The sequence below is a fragment of the Leucopleurus acutus genome (assembly GCF_964270905.1).
Source record: "Leucopleurus acutus genome assembly, chromosome: 6".
Taxonomy (NCBI): Eukaryota; Metazoa; Chordata; class Mammalia; order Artiodactyla; family Delphinidae; genus Leucopleurus; species Leucopleurus acutus.
In genome coordinates this window covers 53,587,157-53,593,713 of record NC_139149.1, presented here as the reverse complement: position 1 = coordinate 53,593,713, position 6,557 = coordinate 53,587,157, and the positions used below count along the sequence as shown (strand labels likewise).

General features: G+C 38.8%; 1 pseudogene across 1 annotated transcript; it reads left to right on the top strand.

Moving 5' to 3' along the window:
- Nucleotides 1-905: 905 nt before the first annotated feature.
- On the top strand, nt 906-2,527 carry LOC309962961 (DNA primase small subunit-like; annotated as a pseudogene). The gene is made up of 3 exons: nt 906-1,142; nt 1,339-1,413; nt 1,646-2,527. The product of its transcript is annotated as a DNA primase small subunit-like (transcript).
- The last annotated feature ends 4,030 nt before the right edge of the window (nt 2,528-6,557 follow it).

The following is a 6,557-nucleotide window of genomic DNA, read 5'->3' as shown; positions in this document are numbered from 1 at the left end:
GATCAGATTTCCTTTGATGGGTTTAAATTCATACATCCTTCAATTTTTTTCTGGTTGCTGCCTCTCCTTTCATTTTTTTTAAAATTTAACAATATCTCTATCTTCCTGAAATACAGAATAGATACTTAAATATATTCTATCTTCCATGGTACCCAAGCCCTTCCATGGCCTTCTCCCCCAGCAAGTTCTTTTTTTCACTAGACTTAAAAAAAAAAAATGCATAACAGACTAATAAAGAACTATTCTTAAAGAAAATATAGGAGCATATATTTATGGTCTTAGGATAGGGAAAAATACTCTTAAGCCAGTTCCTCTCCCCAAAATGTGAGTAATGCTAACTTTTTGCATTATTTTAGATAGTCGATGAACCAGAGTCAAGTACCAATTGAGTGGTTTCTTTTTCTCACTGTTTTGAAATTTAGATAACCAGGTCTGAAAGAATCAACTGAAGCTTTACTCAGACAGAAACCATGTCTTATTTTGGCCAATTTCTTAACCATTTTGGCCTTGAAGTTTTGGAGACTAATAAGCAAATTCTGAACTCTATCTCAAGTTAATTCATACTCTGTGGAGCTCAGACCCCTGGCAGCAGTTCCACCTGAGCAGAGAGAGCAAATAAGCTTACCCTTCCCCCTCTATTTCAACCTCCGCGTCCTCAGGCATACACGGGTTTTAGGGGGTTTGCAGCAGGCAGGTCGTAGTGTACTAAAAAATCACACTGGGAGCTTCCGGGTTGGTGAACAGAGCGGAAATTCAGGAGGAGCGGCGTGCCTGGGGAGTACCTGGGACATCCCGCCCCTTCCCACACACCTCGCCCTGCCTCACGTATCTCTTCACCGGGCTGCTGATTCTTAATATGCTTAAGGGCTCACCTTTCCGCAGAAAAACTTCTTTCTGGAGTAGGCATGGCCTCCTTCTCTCCATCTGAGCGTTGGACCCACTGTCAGAGCAGATGGGCAGAGATGCTGCAGAACCTCCGGGCGCCAGGCCATCTCCCAGGCGGGAGCTACAACTCCCGGGGGCGGCTGCAGACGGCCGCTGACGCCGCGACGCGCCTGCGCAGTGGCCGAGGCTGCGGTTTGAGGTTCCCGCCAATTCTCTGGGCCATCCAGCCTGGGACGAGTTCCGCGCTCTGTGGAGGCGTTGGACGCAGCCGAGCTGCCCAAGCTGCTTAAGCTTTATTACCGGAGGCTCTTTCCATAGGCCCAGTACTGTCGCTGGCTCAACTTTGGTGGAGTGATAAAGAATTACTTTCGGCACCGTGAATATTCATTTACGTTGGAAAGATATTTACGTTCACTACCAATCCTTCAACAACCAGAGTGATCTGGAAAAGAGGATGTAGACAAATGTTCTAAGTGCTGGGCTCTCATGACATCGGTCATATGCACCATCGACAGAGCCCTGAAGGAGGATTTGGGATTTTTTTTTTTTTTTTTTTTTTTTTTTTGCGGTACGCGGACTTCTCACTGTTGCGGCCTCTCGCGTTGCGGAGCACAGGCTCCGGACGCGCAGGCTTAGCGGCCATGGCTCACGGGCCCAGCCGCTCCGCGGCATGTGGGATCTTCCCAGACCAGGGCACGAACCCGTGTCCCCTGCATCGGCAGGCGGGCTCTCAAACACTGCACCACCAGGGAAGCCCGAGGATTTGGGATTTAAGCATCGTCTCTGGGTATATTCTGGAAGGAGAGGTGTTCATTGCTGGGTCTGGGATGAATCCTAAAATTGCCCTCTGAAGTACTTTCTGGGGTAGTTGAGTATTTGAGCCTTGTTAAGGGTGGCCAAGACGTTCAGAAAGTTCACCTAAGTGAAAAAATTAACCCTTTTGTCAGAAAATCTATAAACATAATAAAAAGAATACATTGACGAATATGTCTTGATCAAGATATACTTGAAAATAAAGCTGGAATAAGATTGTAGGCCTTGTTTCTGAAACAATTCATGATGAACATCAACAAAGCTTCCAAAATCATCACCGTTCGCTTCAGGGTTGGGAGCATTTGAAGAAGGTAGCCAGCAGGTGTCAGAATAACATCGAAAATGACAAATGTGGACCCTGGCTATAGTGAGAGATCGTGCTCCAGTACTGTTTTCCACAGCTGGATATCAGTGTTAGCAAAGGAATCAACCATTGACTGAAGAGGCCTTTTAGTGGTCAACCTAAAACAGATTGCACTGTGCTTATTGATTTACAGAAAGTAGATCAGTTTGATCCATTTACTGTACCAACCATAAGCACCATGTGCCATGAATTGGATACTATTTCCACTAGTGAATAGGAAAAAGAGAAGGAAGGTGAATCTGATATTAAGCATAGAATCAGAGATTATAAGAAGACCAGCCTAGCTCCTTATGTAAAAGTTTCTGAACAGTTTCTTGAAAGTTTAAGTAAATCAACAAAAGGAGAAGTTATTGAGAAGAGTGATTTACAAAAACACTTCTGAAGATAACAACTCCCTTCAAACCAGTGTGGATATCTTCTACCTTCAACCAAGAATCAAATACTTCAAGATCCATTTAATAAATATGGCAGAACCACATATGCATTTTATGCTCAAAGCAATCTTTTTTTTTAAGAAATAATTATGTTGAAAAGATTCCTGAGACCACCAAAGGAGAGTGTCAAGTTTCCTGGAAGGAGCCATAATGGGAAGAATAAGTGGATTGCAGATAAATGTGTAAAATTTAATATTGTGCAAAGATAATTCTAAGATTTCTGATATGAATACACAGTTCTCCTGGTTGCCGTATACAGAGGTAAGTGAGCAGTAATATGTCTAAAATTTTAATCTCAGTTCACTGGATACACCCTCCATATTTCTGGAATGGATGTTCTAGGTGAATGAGGGCTTTGTCCTTAAGTCTTAGACACTTAAGTTAATTGTATGTGGAGCGTGTCACTTCCTAATTTTGCTCACTAATATTTTTATTGGTCAGAGCATAGCCCACTGACCATCTTTTAAAAGTTATTTTGAACTAGACATCTAAACCTACCAAAACTTCAAAAGATATGAGTTACTAGATTACAATATTAGGGTCCAGTAGAGTATTTTTTACAGCTATTGCAATTGTAACTCCTAACTTCTTCCCTCAGAGAACAATTGGATTAGTCTACCTTAAAGAAGCAGCTTAGAAAAAATAACCAACTTCATTTCACCAACATAAAACCTGTTGTATTTGTCAAAACACTTGGACTTTCCATATATCTAGATACTTAAATTGAATCTTAAAGGTTTTGTTTCTTCCATGTTTGACTTTGTGTGATACATTTTGAACTGTCAGATTTATTTTGCTTGGTTTTACAACCAATCTGAACAAAGCAGTTGTTCTGGTTTACATTCTATCTTCTGAGAAACCGGCTTTTGGGCTAGTGCTTTCCGTGACAATGAAATTTTTCTTTCCTTTAACATTGTTTTCTCTATAGTCACACAGTCTTTTTTTTTTTAATCTTTTGGTTTATATACAACAGATGCTATAATGTAGTCAACACATTTAAATGCCTTGCATTTCTTTCTTTTCTAATTTTTTTAAAGAAATATTAAAGACTGTGTACAAAAACCAAATACTCTGGATTGCGGTCTGTATATGAGGATCAAGAAAGTGGCTCAGTAAGAAACAATCTAAATTAGAGTTTATCTGGGAGAAAACCCAGATCAGTGTTCCTTATGAGAAGCATTGAGGTTTTAGTCCCACCTACTGTCCTAAACATGGAATCACATCTTGGAAATAAAATCTTATATGTCATGGGCAAGACTCAAAGACTAGGCAGCTAGCATGAGGCTGGGCACTGACTCAAAGCAGGTACAGTCAAAGGGATGTTTCTTGGTGTTTCTTCATTACTATCCTGAAAAACAACCATGCTAAAGAAGCTATTCTTAGATCTAAGGAATTTACCAAATCTTTACAGGGCCAGTCTATAGAAGTACTCACTGATATATCAACTTTAAAAAATAGGAAGGTTTGAGATGATAGAAATCCTGATTTGATAGAAATAAGAATGGATGGTGACGGCAGTCAGGATGGCAGTAACACCTGGGAATAAGAAAGTTCACACACATCTAAGGGTAGTTTTACCTATACACGAATGAGGTCATATTGTGTGTTTTTTTTCTTTCTTTTAGTGCAAGTGGAAGATTTCAATACACCCATATTGGAGTTGGATTGAGATAGTACACAAAAAACAGGTAAAGACATACAGGCTATAAATAGTGCAATTGGTATATCTGATTACATAACTATGGCTATATATGTGAAGGGTCTTAAATTCACCAAATTGAGAATAATCTTTTGGAAATTAAAAAAAAATCGTGCACTTAGCTAAAATGAATATCTTAAATCCAAAAAGTAAAATGTTTATATATCATATTCTCATAATATAATAAAACTGGAAAGAATTTTAATATCATAGTTATTGGGGAGTTAAGCAGCACACCCATCTCTTAATCAAAGGAAACAGAAAAATAAAATTATAAACTAAAAATCAATGAAAAGGAGAATACTTTATAACTGAACCTAGGGGTTACAGAAAAAGCAAGATTGAGGAAAAATTGTACCCTCACAATACTTTTTTATTATTAAAAAAAGATGAAAAATAGAGGAGTTGGTATTTACCTTAAGCTATTAGAAAAAGAATGACAATCTCAAATAAGGAAGAGAATTAGTAAAGGTGAAAAGGACTAATTTGCTTAAAAACATTTTATTAAGAAAAAATAATATAAAACAAAAACATGCCTATTTGTGTCTGGTTGGAGTGGCCAAACACAGTATTATTTCAAAGTCATCGCAGCAAAGTTTTCAAAGTCTGACTGCCTCATAAACCCAAATCAGAGGCATTTTCACATTTTTAATCATTACCTTTATCAAAATGTATCGATGCTCTAATTTTGAATTGCCATAAGTGTTTCTTACCACCCAAGTTGGGCCCATTTTGATGTTTCACATATTCCTGCATAGAGGTTAGGAGTGATTGCCAAACATTTTTTGTAGAGGGCCCCAAAGTAAATATCTTCGGCTTTGTGAGCTGGTGGTGTCTGGCATCTGTCTCAACCACTCAACCTGCCATTGTTGCTCAAAAGCAGCCATAATCAATATATACATGAAAAAAATGTGGCTGTTTTCCAATACAAATTTGTTTATAAGAAAAAAAAGAGGGATTTGGGGATGAATTTGGCCTATGGGCTGTGTGTGCTGACTCTGGGTTAGAGTTACTGATTTCAGTAAGTGAACAGGAACCATTTATATGCATGTGAATATACAAGCAAGTTCAATTCACAAAGAAGAAGATATTCAGTTGAGAATAATAATAGTGATAATAATAATTATAATTACTGTTATATTTATCATTCTGGTGGGGCCTTTCTATAGGTCAGGCACTTTATATAGTGTTTTACGTGTAATTTCTCGCTTAATAGCCACATCAACCTGTGAAGTAGGTACTGATATCATTGCCCTATGGCAGAGGAAGAAATAGGAGTCTAGACACTTAATATATTTATCTAATGTTCTAGTTGAAAGGTAGTAGTTTGGGATTTAAAGTCATCTCTGCTGAATCCAAGTTCTAAACAGCTCCACAGAAATACTTGGAAGTCAGGGTGTCATATACCTGACAAGTCAGGGTATTTTTCCTGGGTGCAGGGAGCTATTTCTCCATGTTCATTTTTCTGTGAAGGAACTTTCACTCCGTTTCTCAGGAAGGAACACTTCATCACATCCTCCTTTCCCACCTTATTCCAGTATTGAGCTCTCCCCATGGTAGAAGAAGTGAGCATTCTGATTGAGTCTGCCCTTCCCTGAATCACATAATCATGAGGTTAGGACCCAGGCATTATGATTTAGGCAGCATGAACCCAATTATCTCTTGTCTTTTGGGAGAGAACTGTGTCTAGGAAAAGCTAATGCTTGCTCTTGTAAATTCCATGGAGTATGCAGAAGAAGCAGGGCTTCTTTTAGGCCCAGCTCATCCACCTGCAATGAGACAGACAGGTCAGTGACCTGAGGGTCTCAAGTCCTAGGATCAAAATAAAGGTAGAAAGACCCTACTACACTCTTCACTCCAGCTTTACTGGTAAAAATTCTGAGCCTATTTTAATACTTACTTGCTTTTTGTCTGACTTAAATTGGTTAAGTTCCCAAAGATGGGAAGAGTGATTAATTAGGCTCCCTCAAACCTCTTGACAATAGGAACCATAGAGATTACAATACATGTCTGAGGCTACTTAAGAACAAGTCCGGATTGTTTCTGGAATGTTGTCATCTACCTAGAGTGTACCCAAAGGCAGAGTAACTCTAAAATCTGCTGATTTTCTCTCCATTTGACAACTCTTTAAGAAAGTTTCTTAAATAATTGCCTATAATGAAGTTAATGGAAAACGAACAAATTACAGCCTGATCATGAAATGGGCTAGAACTGAACCTAATGAGACAATATGAAATTGCAAAAGGCTGTGGAATGAATTACAAGGGTCAGTGGTCATCATTACATAGATGAACTGTTTGACATGATGAAGTTCAACTGTGAAGTGATGATTGATGCAAGAACAAGTATGTAAGAGGAAGGA